Source organism: Callorhinus ursinus, unplaced genomic scaffold (genome assembly GCF_003265705.2).
Source record: "Callorhinus ursinus isolate GAN/ISIS: 27379988/994484 unplaced genomic scaffold, GSC_fseal_2.0 scaffold2, whole genome shotgun sequence".
NCBI lineage: Eukaryota > Metazoa > Chordata > Mammalia > Carnivora > Otariidae > Callorhinus > Callorhinus ursinus.
Window position 1 is genome coordinate 50,741,917 of NW_027397064.1, and position 13,976 is coordinate 50,755,892.

The window sequence follows — 13,976 nt, forward strand, 5'->3', positions numbered from 1 at the left end:
TCCCTCGGGACCATCTGTGGATCTCCTGTAACAAAGATAACAGGAATCTTTTTAAGACTTTGCCTTGAGGGATGACAGAAGTTGAGCAGAAAGAAACTGTAGTGCCCTGCTGGAGGCAGAGGGGCTCTAGAAGACTTTATAAAGAAGCAGTTTGAGAAAGATATGTGGCCTCTGTCAAAGCCACCGCCAATGAGAGGTCCCCGCAGGGGAAGGAAGCATCTCCAGGGAGCTCACAAAAGTAACACAACAGAAACAACTGCTAAGGGGGCTCCTGGGTGGCTCAGTCCTTAAGCATCTGCCTTCGGCTCAGGTCATGATCCCAGGTTCCTGGGATTGAGCCCAGGGATCAAGTCCAGGGATTGAGCCCAGGGATCGAGGTCCTGGGATCAGGCTCCCTGCTCCGCGGGAAGCCTGCTTCTCCCTCTCCCACTCCCCTCTGCTTGTGTTCCCCTCTTGCTGTGGCTCTCTCTGTCAGATAACTAAATAGGAAGGAAGGAAGGAAGGAAGGAAGGAAGGAAGGAAGGAAGGAAGGAAGGAAGGAAGAAAGGAAGGAAGGAAGGAAGGAAGAAAGAAAGAAAGAAAGAAAGAAAGCAAGCAAGCAAGCAAGCAAGCACGCAACTGCTAAGGCCAGAGTGCTGATATGAAATTTTGTATGTTTTCTGCAAGTAACATTGTCCTGCCTCTCTTAAATTTACCTCCTCTGCCCCCATCCAGATTCCAACCACGGAATGATCAAAAACTGTCAGAAAGATGAACAGGGGGCTGTATTTCTAGATTGGGAGACAGGAAATCTCCCCAAGTCTTTCCCCTCATTTCCAACTACAGGAGGCAAGCCTGGTTAAGTCCAAGGAGGGAGCAATTAACTTAAAAATAAATTTGGAGTGTTAATTATTACATCAGACTGGATATAGTAATTATGGAAATGAGACTGTGATCTGTGCCTTGAAGTGGCTGGGGAATTTTCATTATGAGTGAGTGACCAGGAAAGTCATGGGTTTGCCAAATAATTCATCAAGGGTCAGGAAAGTGTTAACCCCACACAAAAGGTTTGAATAGTGGGGGGAAAAAAACACATCAGGTCATTTTCTGATTGCCCTGTAAGACCCTTCTGTTCATCAAGATGTTTACACAGGTATTCATAATCCTTCTAGTACTTGCTCCCTTTCTCCAGGCAACAGAAAAATAGACATTTCTAGAATCTTGAAATTCTTACTTGTCTTGCAACTTGAAATTTTAAAAAGTATAAAGGAATGGAAAAATCAGATAGAACCTAAAGTTATTTCATTTCATAAAATGTTGAAACAGTTTCTTCTCATATATTTTCTGGGAGAAGTGAGTTAGAAAAAGTTTGAAGGAAAATGTTTTCTACCTTCAGAATATAATCTGTGCTAAATGTGTCCACACATTCTTGGATTAATTGACTTTTTCACTAGTCTTTTAATGCCTGTTCTTGAAATATATTTCATTAGTCAGATGATCCCAGAGAAACGCACTTGATAGGAGAAAAATGAAATCTGTAATACGTTAATGTTAAGGGCTATTTTTGTCCTGGCTGATTTCTGGTTTTATATACTATAAATTATCTGCCCTAAGTAGAAATTTCTTTATTGTTTACTTTCTGAGAATTCATGACTAAGCCATGGAATGCTGATTTCCATGAGCAACACTTGAAATAAAAGCAATCATTTGGAGGTGAACCAAATTCTCTGCCTATGTAAAGCAACCAACAATATACCCAAGACAAACCCTAGAATTTGGGGAATGGTCTCTGTCAAAATCCATATTGATTTGCTGAATTTTCATGTAGTACCTCACCCAGGCATTGGAAATAAAGCAAGTTTGCACTGACTGAACCATTCTTTCAGTAGAATGTTGCCATGACATATTCTCCAACAAAGTCAACTTTTGGTTAATAGCTTGTTGAAATATGAGTTTTACATTTTTATAAAGGTCTTCTGAGGCTCTAAATTTTGGAGAAGTAAAAGGTAAGTTTATTTTTTCTTGCAACAGATAGAATGGTTCAATTTTTCTTTTGAGGCATAATGCTTCTTTAGTTTATTGTTTTATGGTGCTGAAATTTTTGCTGAGTTTGAACGATAACTTCATAGGGCAAAAATACAGTAAAGGACTCAGTATTTACCCCAAAGATATAAATGTAGTGATCCAAAGGGGCACATGCACCCCAATGTTTATAGCAGCAATACCCACAATAGCCAAACTATGGAAAGAGCCTAGATGTCCATCAACAGATGAATGGATAAAGAAGATGTGGTATAGATATGCACAATGGAATATTACGCAGCTATCAAAAAATGAAATCTTGCCATTTGCAATGACGTGGATGGAACTAGAGGGTATTATGCTAAGCGAAATAAGTTAATCAGAGAAAGACATGTATCATACGATCTCACTGATATGAGGAATCATAAGGGATCATAAGGGAAGGGAGGGAAAAATGAAACAAGACGAAACAAGAGAGGGAGACAAAACCATAAGAGACTCAATCTCAGGAAACAAACTGAGGGTTGCTGGAGTGGAGGGGGTGGGAGGGTTGGAGTGGCTGGGTGATGGACATTGGGGAGGGTATGTGCTATGGTGAGCACTGTGAATTGTGTAAGACTGATGAATCACAGACCTGTACTCCTGAAACAAATAATACATTATATGTTAATAAATTTTTTTTAAAAAATACAGTAAAGGTATTTCTTAGAATAGTTTTCTTTTACTTGAAAAATTCACAACAAATAGGAAATATTATATGTATTAAAACAAAAGTTCATATGTCCTATTAGGAATGTCTTTTGTTTTCTTCCAATGGTACTGGTTCTATATTGGTATGAAAGAGAAAGGACAAATATTATGCCTTAACCAAGGTCAAAGAAAAATCTGGGAACAGAATTTGGACTTCAATTCAAAAGCCTGATCTAAGCCCCAGACAAGTTTCTTTTATGGTCTACTGAAAGGAAATACTTCTTATTCATCACAAATTTAGCAGTCTCATATTCAGTCGCTAACTCCAAAATCCATTTCTTCACTTGGGGCAGGGTGTAGAAAGTAGAGGGGCAGTGTTTCATATTACTGTTGAGCAATATCTTTGATCTCTAGGAAGAGATTATAACTGCTTAGCTTGGAGTTTTTACCTTCTGCCAGAGAATGCCTTTGCATGGAAGCAATTTTAAAAACTCCTCACTGTAATCATTAAAAATAAAATATACACACAGTATTGGAACTCAGAGCCCATTGATTTGCTTCTACTCATTCCCATAATTCATATTCCCCAGGAAAGGAGCATATGATTTTTGAAGGCAGAAGGTACAGCTCATGGCCAAAATGGAGCCAAGGCCCTCCTTTTAGAACCAGTGTTGTAACAAAGACAATTGCCTCTTTGCTCAGTGAGTCATTTTATTCCTAGAATTTTGAGGAAAAAATTCACCTGACAACTGCTGATCCACATAAGAAGCATTAGGAATTTCATGCCAGCAAATTGAGAATACTTTATGTCACATGAAGTTGAAACTCTATGCTTCCAAAATTTTACTTTAATTTATGCCCTGAAAGACTCAGTTTTTAAAACAAAGATTTGATATGGTCTGAAGAGATTCCTTTGGGCCTCTTCCTTGTCTTCTCAGCTTTCTTACTGTGTAATGCATGTTCGAGTGTTCACAGAAAATCTTGGGCCAGCCGTACCATCTACTGTGCTGCCCCAGTTTTCATCCCCACCACTTGTTAAGAGTCCTATGGCTTCAGTTTGTTCGTTAATTTTTTCATATATTTGCTCAGGAAATTCTAAGCCACAAAAACCAACATAAGCATTATTTCTGGAAGCCTTGATCCTACTATGAAGATTTAGCAGTTAACTCAAGAGACATGGGCCCTCCCATCATGCTCTTTATGTCTAAATAGAAGAAAATGATGGTAAATCACCTCTGATATTATTAATTATTCAAGTACAACTGTGGTAAGTGCTATGAATGGCAGTATAGGGAACAGTGAAAGGGTTTCATGGAGGAATCTGAATGAATTTGGAGTCCTGAGTGTCCAGGAGTCAATGGGGCAGAGGTATTGCACACAAAGGAAATGATAATGAGATGAACATGAAATGGAAAGAACATGGTGCACTCCAGGAAAGAAAATAAATCCTGGTAACTAAAGCAGATTTCTCAAATGAGCCTCCACAGAACTCTATGATTCTATAAGATGTCACCAGGGGTTTCACTAGATTGGGGAAAAGGGGAGGGGTATTTTTTTTAAACTTCACACATCACGCAATGTTAGCACTCGTAGTGATGGTTATTTACCGAGTGGCCCCAAAAGAAAGTTCATTAGCAGTCTTGTGGCTCTGACAGTATGCAGTAGTACTATGTCACTTGGTAGAGGACATTCTCAGCTGTTTCATGAGTTAGGGGAGGTCACTGATAAATGGTGAGCACTGGGGTACACCAAAGGGAGGGTAGTAGATCCCTGATGACATCAGCCTCTCCCTTCCAAACTGTCTCCCTCACTTTCCTCTTATGTGCTAATGACCAGCTTAGAGGACTGACTGAGCTGTACTGGTGTAACAGAAAATTGTAAGGTAATTTTTAGTCTAAAGAAGGTATTTTTAGGCACCATAACTCAGCTTCTCTCATGTTGCTTTGCTGTTGCTATAAATGTTGCAAACACAGACTGAGTAGGTTAATAGTGAACTATATTATAGTTTCATGTCTTATACTTTATCAGTGTTTATGTTTTCCAAAATGTCTGGCATTCCATCATGGCAATTTTTGAAGACAAAGTGTGAAGGAAGATTCTGTGCCTAGGTCTATGAATGATTCTGATAAAACTAGCGAGAAGAGTCACAAACTTCTAAGTCATTTTCCTGTACTGGTATGAGAAGACATACAAAATAAGTTCATTTTTACAGTAAAAAAACTAGTTATCAATGAGTTTTGCATGGATTGGTTAGCCAAGTTGTAGTCCACTGTGCAAATGCACCAATGGCTGCAGGAAAATTAAAAAGACAATGAGTATAAATCATAGCCATTTAACAAATGAGGAGTTGTTATTTCAGATGAAACCAAAATATTTAATTTTGAGTAAAACTTTGTTTAAAAAAAAGTCACATTTAGCGAAAAGACTCAGGAAGCAAGTTATTTAGTAACAGAGCTCACTGCCCAGAAAAATGAAAAACATCATGCACTTGGTGAGAATCTAATAATGCCAGCATATAAATATATAGTGATGAAAATGCTGACAAGTTGTAGTATGAGAAGCTGAAAAGGTTCTATATTACATGGTATGATAAGTTGTCATATTGATGACATGTCACATGATGCTGAAGAGCTTTGGGGTAATAAACTAAAGAACAACAGTTTCCCATTACAGGGTGATGAATCAACAGATTTCATTGGTAAATGTCATTTTGTAGCATTTGTATAATTTCTAAATGGTTGTGAAATTTTAAAATCTTTCTGCTGCATCTAGCCTGCCCAAACAAGCAATGGCCAAGGTTTAGTTAATGTTGTGCCATATATCCAGAAACAAAAGCCCTACCTTGGGGAACTATTGGCATCTGTGTTGATGGTATCCCATCAGTGATTAGCTACATGAAAAGTTCTGTGTCTATTATAAAAAAAGAAAGAAAGAAAAAGAAAATTCCAGTATTATCTTACTCATTACCTCTTTACTGAGAAATTCTAGTACAAAAACTCTTCAACATGAAATAAAAAGATTCCAAGTAATGCCATAAAAATGGTTAACTTTATTAAAAAAAGATCCAGTTCACTCAAGAATTTTTAGAAACCTGGACAACATAAATCTACTACCTACAGAAATCCACATACTTAGCATAGGAGGAGATCTCTATAGGGTGTGTGAGCTGAAAGGCAAATTGCAGGAATACTTAGAAGGACCTAGAAGGCCAGATTTTACTAAATGCTTGAGTGATAAAGAATAGCTGCAGACTAACCTGCTTAGCAAACATTTTTCATTACGTGAACCAGTTGGACAAGTCTCTGCAAGAAAATGTTTTGACTTCAAATGACAAGATGTTTGGCTTTAAAAGCAACAGAATCATTGGTTAAAAAAAAAAAATCATGTTTCAACAGGAAACCCTGAAATATTTCCCATGCTGCTTGGGTTTGAGAGCAAGATTATCAGCAAGATTCTAGTCTTATTGAAATCCACTTGGAGGACCTGCAGAACAAAGCAGTCTTTTCCCCCACATTCAATACAAATCCCTGGCGAGGTGAGGGGTCCTTTCTCTGATTCTCTTGCTCAGTCTAAGAACCTCATTTCTTTGTATTTGTGAAGTAAAAAGACAGGCACATGTTTTACATTAAAGAGGTGAATTTCATTCTTTGTTTTTAGTTTATGTATATACAGGCTTATAAAACAGATGCAGAAAATAATATGTATACATACGGATTTTGTAACTGTCTAGGTCTGTATTTGAGACTGATATGTGATTCAGACAAAAGATGTTCTTCAAAGTCTTATATAAAATTGTGCTTAAGCTATATTTTTTATTCATGCTGCTCTGTCTAGTAGCTTTGCTATTCAACATTTTTGATAAATTTTCATTATTGAAATAGTATTAAAATCAATTTATGACCTTTATTTAAATGAAATCTATAGAACCTATCACTAGAAAACTTAAATCCCATCTTGGCTCAAGGCACTTATATAAAATAAACTTACTATGTTTGTTTATAATTGTTTATGAATTTATGTAAAGAATGATTTCTAAACCAGTAAACAACTTTTTTAAAGAAAATTTGGATAAAAAGTCAATTTTAGCTTTAAATAAGGAAAAACACAGCTATTCTTATACATACTACACAAAATACATACCAAATCTCATTAGCATTTTGTAGAGCATAAACTTATAATAAGATGCTTAGGTCTATTTGAGTATCTTTTTAAAAATCAAACATAAAATTTTTAAATAAAGAAAAAGCTGAAATTTCCCTTACTAACCTGACTTGTATTAGTGTGGACATTCTGTGGAGAGGTGGAACGACATGAGAGTAGGCTTACACGTTGGCCAAAATAAAAAGATCCACTGGAAAATATTTTCCACTGAAAAAAGCATTGACAGATCTTTCACTTCCATGGTAAATTTATTCTGAAGTATTTTATTCTTTTTTGATGCTATTGTAAATGGAATTGTTTTCCTAATTTCTTGTCTGGTATTTCATTGCTGGTACAAAGAAACACAAGTGATTTTTGTATATGAATTTTCTATCTTGCAACTTTACTGAATTTGTTTATTAGTTCTAACAGGTTTTTCGTGGAGTCTTTAAATATAGTATCATATCATCTGCAAATAGAGATTTTTTTTTCTTTTCCAATTATGATGCCTGTTATTTCTTTTTCTTGTCTAATTACTCTGAGTAGGACTTCTAGGAAGATGCTGAATAAAAGTGCAAGAGTGGGCATCCTTGTCTAGTTCTTTCTCTTAAAGTTAAAGCTTTTAGCTGTTCACCATTCAGTATGACGTTAGCTGTGGGTTTGTCATATAAGGACTTTATTAGGTTGAAGAATGTTCCCTTTAAACCCACTTTGTTGAAGTTTTCACCAAGACTGGATGTTGATTTCTGTCAGATGTTTTTTCTGCATCTATTGGGATGATTATATAATTTTTATTCTTCATCTTGTTAATGCCGTGTATCACATTGATTAATTTGTGGATGTTGAGCCATCTTTGCCTCCTTGGAATAAATCTCACTTGCTCATGATGTATGGTGTATTGTTATTTGATTTGCTAATATTTTATTGAGGACTTTTGCATTTATATTCATCAGGGATATTGGCCTGTAATTTTGTTTTCTTGCAGTATCCTTGCCTAGCTTTGGTATCTGGGTAGTATTGACCCCTTGTAAAATGAATTCGGGTGTTCCCACTTCTTTATTTCTTTTTTTGGAAGAGGTTGAAAAGAACTGGTATTAATTCTTCTTTAAATATTCGGTAAAATTCACCAGTGAAGCCACATGATCCTGGATTTTTCTTTGTTGGGAGGTCTTTGTTTATGGGTTCAATCTCCTTACTAGTAATTGGTCTGTTCAGATTTTCTATTTCTTCACGATTCAGTCTTGGTAGGTTGTGTGTTTCTAGAAATTTGTCTATTTCTTCTAGACTGTCCAATTTCTTGGCCTATAATTGTTCATGGTAGTCTCCTATGATCCTTAGTTTTGTGTGGTATTAGTGGTAATGTCTCTTCTTTCATTAATAATTTTACTTATGAGTCCTCTCTTTTTCTCAGTAAGTCTAGCTAAAGGTTTATCTATTTTATCTTTTCAAAAAACAGCTCTTAGTTTCATTGATCTTTTCTACTGCCTGTTTAGTCTTTATTTCTTTTATTTCCACTTTGATCTTTGTTATTTTCTTCCTTCTACTAACTTTTGGTTTCATTTGTTCTTCTTTCTCTAATATCTTGAGATATATATAGACTGCTTGAGAGATCTTTTTTTCTTAATGTATTTATTGCTATAAACTTCCTTTTTAGAACTGCTTTTGCTGCATACCATAATATTTGGTATACTGTATTTCCATCTTCATTTGTCTGAAGATATTTTTTATCTCTCTTTTAACTTCTTTGACCTATGGTTGTTTAGAAGCATATTGCTTAATCTCCACATATTTGTAGATTTCTCCACTTTTTGTAACTGATTTCTAATTTCATACCAGTAAGATTGGAAAAGGTATTCATATGACTTTAATATTCTTAAATTTATTAAGACTTTATGGCATAACATATGATCTATCCTGGAGAATGTTCATCTGCACTTCAGAAGACTGTGTATTCTGTTGTTATTAGGTAGAATGTTCTGTACATATCTGTTAGGTCAGTCTGGTCTAACATACAGTTTAAGTCCAATGTTTCCTTATGGATTTTCTGCCTGGATGATCTATCCAATATTGAAAGTAGGGTGTTTAAGTCTTCTACTATTATTGTATTACTACTTCAAATATATGTTCATATTTGCTTTATGTATTTAGGCACTCCTATATTGAGTGCACAAATATTTACAAATGTTACACACTCTTAATGGATTTACCCTTTTATCGTTATATAATGGCTTTCTCTGTCTCTTGTTACAGTCTTTGGATTAAGTCTGTTAAAGTCTTTGGATAAATTCTAGCTACTCTAGTTTTCTTTTCGTTTCCATTTTTATTGACTATCTTTTTCCATTCTTTCACTTTCAGTCTGTGTGAGTCCTTAAAAGTTATAACTTGTAGGCAGCATATAGTTAGGCCTTTTTTGTTTTGTTTTCATTTTAATACATTCAGCCACTCTATACATTTTGATTGGATTTAGTTCATTTACATTTAAAGTAATTATTGATAGGTATGGACTTAGTATTGCCATTTTCTTCATTGTTTTCTGGTTGTTTTGGAATTGCTATGTTTGTTTCTTCCTTTCTTGTTCTCTCCCTTTATGATATGATGATTTCCTGTATTGATATGCTTACATTCCTTGCTCTCTATCTTTTGTGTATCTACTATGGGCTTTTGCTTTGCTTACATAAAACATCTATTTTCTACCAGTCTACTTTAGGCTGGTATCAATTTAACTTCATATGCACACAGACGCTCTACATTTTTACACCTTCACTCCATATTTTATGTTTTGATGTCACAATTTACATTTTTTTTACCTTGCATGACCATTAAAAATTATTGTAGTTATATTTATTTTTAATACTTTCATCTTTTAACCTTTATACTAGAGTTTTACATGGTTTGCCTACCACCATCAAAATATTAGAGTATTCTGAACTTAATTGTATCTTTGCTTTTATCCATGAGTTTTATACTTTCGTATGTTTTCCTGACTAGTTAGCATCCTTTAATTTCAGCTTGAAGAACTCCCATTAACATTTCTTATAAGGCCAAGCTAGTAGTGATAAACTCCTTCAGGTTTTGGATTTTTTGTTTTGTTTTGTTTTTTGTCTAGAACACCCTTTATATCTCTTTTAATTTTGAAGGATAACTTTGCCAGGTTAAGTAACCTTAGTTGACAGTTTTGTTCTTTCAGCACTTTGAATTTATCAAGCACTCACTTCTGGCCTGCAAATTTTCTGCAGAAAAATCTGTTCATAGTTTTATGGCGGTTCCCTTGTATGTAGAAAGTTGCTTTTCTCTTGCTGCTTTTAAGATTCTCTCATCTTTAACTTTCGATAATTTAACTATTATGTGTCTTGGTGTGCAACTCTTTGAAATAGGTCTGAAGATTTAATGTATAATATGGTGACTAGAGTTAATATACTGTATTGTATGTTTGAAATTTGCTAAGAGACTAGAACTTAAATTTTCTTATCATAAGAATTTTTAAAGGGTAAATCCGTAAAAGGTTGTATATGTTAATTAAACCAATGGGGGAAATCCTTTCACATTGTATACACATATCAAATCATAATGCTATACATTTTAAATACCTTACAAATTTATTTTTCAATTATTCCTCAATAAATAATTTTTTAAAGAAGAAAGCATTGACAATTGTTATTGGATTATTTTTGTCTACAACTTACTATATACTAGCATACTGAGAGCTGTAGACATACTAACTTTATACAGGGTTTTCTGGAATCTGAAAATTATTTCAAGGGTTCCCCCTGGATTAAAAAAGAGAGAGAGAGAGAGAAAGGCTGGTCTAGAGAAGAGGAAGTAAAAGACTGACAGATCCTGGATGAAGCTGGGGATGTATGTTAGGATCAGAATTGGAGTGGAGCTGCCAGAGACTTAATTTTGGTATCCCCTCAAAATTAATATGTTAGAACCTAATCCCCAATGTGAGGTATTTGGAAATGGGGTCTTTGGGAGGTGATAAGTGACGAAAGCAGAGCCCTCATGATCAGGATTATTGCTCCTACAAAAGAAACCCTAGAAAGCACTCTTGTCCTTTCTACCATGTGAAGACACAGCAAAAAGACTGCCATCTAAGAACTAGGAAACAGGCCGTCACCAGACCACAGATCCACAGGTGCCTCATTCTCGGATTCAAGCAGCTTCCAACAATACTGATTACTGCTAAGAGAGTAAGATTAGGCCTGAAGATCATGTTCATTGGTTTTGCTAACAAAGAGGAAGGGATGATATAAGCAAGAGTAGATTTGTTGAAGTTGCAACTCCTGAAGCCAAATCAGGTGAAGAGAAGAATAGGTAGAGGATGAGCAAACGGGATGCAGCAAGTTAAGAAAACTTTGAGAAGTCTGATTGTAAGGGAGAGTAGAGAGATGGAATGGTAGCAGGTAAGCCTAGGGCAAGAGTTCAAATGGTGGCTCATATGCTATATATCTAAATATTTAAAAGTTATAAATCAAATTGACACAATGTTAAATAAAAAATATATTTTCCTACCTTTAAGAAAATGTGTCTTTATAACCATTAGTAAGGCCAGATTCAGATTTGAAATTTTTGGACTTCTCAGAATTGTGCACTGGAATGTGACATCATGGACAGTGCCTATTCCAGATCTATATCCTTTGCCAGTAATTTGTTTCTCCTTCTATTTTGGTTCCCTGAGGGACCTCACACTCAAGTGTAAGGACATCCCAGCCCGCATGTCCAAGCCCTATCCACACCCCCTGCAAACTGCCCCCACTTGGCCGTATCTCTGACCCAGATTCAATGAAGTCCACACTTGGAAGGAGGGACCTAAGAAAAAAACTGTGCAGGTCCTGGAGGTGGGCTTGAGTCACAAGTACTTGGGGCATGGTCTAAAAGGAGGGAATGTTGGGGCACCTGGGTGGCTCAGCTGGTTAAGTGTCTGCCTTCAGCTCAGGTCATGATCCCAGGGTCCCGGGATCCAGCCCTACGTCAGGCTCTCTGCTGAGCGGGGAGCCTGCTTCTCCCTCTCCCTCTGCCTGCCGCTCCCCTTCCTTGTGCTCTCTCTCTGTCAAATAAATAAATAAGATCTTTTTTAAAAAAATTAAAAAATAAAAGGAGGGAATGTGAGCTTTGAGTAGTTACATCTGCTTCCCTGTGGACTCCTGGTTCTAGGAAGAGTAATATGGTAAAGTTAGATCTCAGCCTTCTAAAGCGCAGGGTCTGTGTCAGAGGTCCCTCTTCCTGAGTCCTGAGGGTGGAAGTGGTACCTGAAAAGAAGGTATTTTTAAAACTCCCATTGCACTTTTCTCTCTTTTAGAACTGAACCAACCTTTTTGGCAAAAAGGTAGAATGGCCTGCTTCTACTCCAGTTTTTCCTGTTCAACATTATCTAGAGGAGAAAATCAATAGGCTGTAGTATGGCTTCAAATGAAAGAGGCTGGTTACCAAATTCTTGTAAAACATTGATTTGTGAGTTATTTATTCAAGTTCACTGAATAAGCAATTTACAAATCACTTTTCATTGAGCTTGATTCAGCACTCTGAAGTAAATAAATATGGAATCTCTATCAGGCTTTTAGTGCTATGTCAGTCTTGTCTAAATAGAGGATGCTGAATTTATGCTATAAATCTAACTCTATTTTGCTACATTTGGATTCTGTTTTCTTGTTGTCATTCCTGGGATTCATATAAAGGCTAGATCTACATTAGCGGAATAAAATGAAAAAGAAAAAAACAACAACCCTGCAACATTATTTGCTACAATAATATATTTCAAGTAAAATGATTTATCCTTAATTATCCACATAACCAGCTTAATTTTCTTCATTTTCATTGAGTCAAACTGTCCAAACATATGGCTTTTCCCTAGTTTTGTTCCTTTTAAAATTTGACAATATTAGATTAAAACACCATCTCTTACCTTATGCCTCTAAATTTAAAATTGGCAAAAATTCACAAAAATATTTTCAATGTGATTTATATTTTTCCCCATATCAATATAATTAATTCACTACATATAATATTTGATGTAAGGTTATAAACTGTACAGATTTTGAAAATATCTCTTATTGCATTAAAAAAGACATATTAATGTTCTGTTCCCGTTTCCTTTTTCTACTTAAATGTCCAAAGAAAATGACAGATCTAAAGAAACTGTGCATTAAAGTACTATTCACTTGTTTAAGAAATCATTAGCAAACAAGATAGCTAGACAAAATTATCTGGCACTTCTCAAATAATTAACTATTTTGATAATTAATAAACTAGAAGAATAAGAAGTTAAAGATATGGAACAAAGTCATGGTTAGTTATTTGAAAATAACAAAGTGACCTAAAGGTTAACCAATGAAAATTATTCCCAGAAAGTCTCCTGTTACATGGATTTATACAACTATATTATGTGGTATATAAATGCCTTATGAATTATTCCCACATGTTTCCTTCTATTTCTCTCATGTTTGATGTAGAGTATAATAAGAGGCCCCAAAGTGCCATTTAGAACTCTTACAAGTTATTTGAAAATCAGAAAGATTTCAACAATTTTGATCACATTAGTAATTGCTTTCCTCATTGGGATAAACCCAGCTTTGGAAAAACTTGATACTAAGGCAATAGACAGAAGCTGACTCATACAACACAATTACAAGCAAAGGAAGCAGAGATCCACAGCCAAGGGTCAGGTTTTATGGATATTTTTCTCAGGTTCATGGGTACAAACATGCCCACCTTCTTCTGGATATGAAGTCAAAAAACAGAAAGTAAATAAAGAGACAAATGGCAGAGAATTGTGTCAATCCACTATTTTCTTGATGCTGAATAATGGGGAAAATCTGTTTTTATCTTGGACCTTACACATAAAGTGACTCCTGCCTACAAAAGACATTTAAAATGCCCTTGCCACTCTCTTCACTGCAGAACGTCAGTGGTGCATTCAGAATGCTGATCAGGCAGCAGAACACTGGTCAATGAGAACACAAAGACTCACAAATGAACGGCAACACCAGACAGACATTCACACTAAGTATGCACACAAAGCATTTGAGGGACAAACTAAATCTTCCATAGAAACCTACTAGGAATGATTCGGTGCTTAAAGTTATCCTTTGTGTGATTATTAAAGCAAAGACAGAAAAAAAGGGGGGGTCCTAGTCATAAGAAGCTTG

The 13,976-nt window shown here is 35.6% G+C and overlaps 1 long non-coding RNA gene across 2 annotated transcripts in view; it reads right to left on the reverse strand.

The window, feature by feature from the left end:
• Positions 1 to 13,976, reverse strand: part of LOC141370728 (uncharacterized) — a 491,014-nt gene that overhangs the window by 167,954 nt on the left and 309,084 nt on the right. The gene's annotated exons all lie outside the window — the stretch shown is intronic.